Source organism: Cephus cinctus, unplaced genomic scaffold (genome assembly GCF_000341935.2).
Source record: "Cephus cinctus unplaced genomic scaffold, Ccin1 Ccin1_scaffold0806, whole genome shotgun sequence".
Lineage (NCBI taxonomy): Eukaryota > Metazoa > Arthropoda > Insecta > Hymenoptera > Cephidae > Cephus > Cephus cinctus.
The window spans coordinates 305,423-306,380 of NW_014333403.1; the positions used below are offsets into that span (position 1 = coordinate 305,423).

General features: G+C 38.9%; 1 protein-coding gene across 7 annotated transcripts in view; it reads right to left on the reverse strand.

Annotated features, from left to right (window-relative positions):
• The window catches only part of LOC107270687 (GATA-binding factor C), a 52,798-nt gene that overhangs the window by 47,507 nt on the left and 4,333 nt on the right, over positions 1-958 (reverse strand). The window lies entirely within an intron of this gene.

The following is a 958-nucleotide window of genomic DNA, read 5'->3' on the forward strand; positions in this document are numbered from 1 at the left end:
CCCCACCCCACGTCAACCGCGGGAATTCCACGCCAAAAAGTCGCACGCACGATCTCCTTATCGTTGTACGATTCCGTAATCGCTATATTTGCACAAGTGTCAAGATAAGGCTGTGCGAAAAAAAAAAATTGCCAATTTTAATTTTGCACTTTACAAAAGACATTGGAAAAAAACGAATTACTTCGCGGATCGTATATACTTAGTGTTATGCGTGACCCGTCATTGGGACAGGAAGAGAAAATACGATTTTTGAAAAATAATTGAATTCTCGGAAATAACCTATAAATACAGTGACACAGCCGCGGGCTAAAAAATACTGAACCTCTCGACTGAGTTAGCTGCAAGAAGCGCCACGAAGGTATTGATGTTGAATTTTGAAAATAAAATTTTCGAAAATTTACCCTACGTCACTTTTGGAATTGTTCTACCGTACTTGAGAAATTTTTACCGCGATAAGACATAGCACGTATTTCACTATGACGGGAATTTGGCACTGGGCCTGTTTATTGCGTGCGAAATGTCATCGGCGCCGTTATCGCCCGAAATCGGCACAGAGTGACAAAAATAGCGAGACGCAGGAAACCCGTACACGGTGTATACACGAAAATCGTGGATCACGGTGATTCGACATAAATCACCGATTCCATCGAGAAATCAGAAATACTTCATAAAGCAAAAGTTAGATAGTCAAAAACGCAAGATAATATCGATACGCGCTATCCACGGATTTAAAAAGGCTTTCGAACTGCGAGTCGTCGTAGCTTAAATCGTCAGATAAAACGTGACAATCTAAATCTTTCATCGGCCATACAAACTAGATACCGTTAAATATTCGGATACACGATCAGGATATTCTTAAGATAAAGTTTTTTCCCCCAAAATCTCAAAATCCACTAATCATAAAAAATTTCTCTCCCGTCGCTGATAAGGAAAAAAAAAAAAAAAAAAAAAAAAAAAA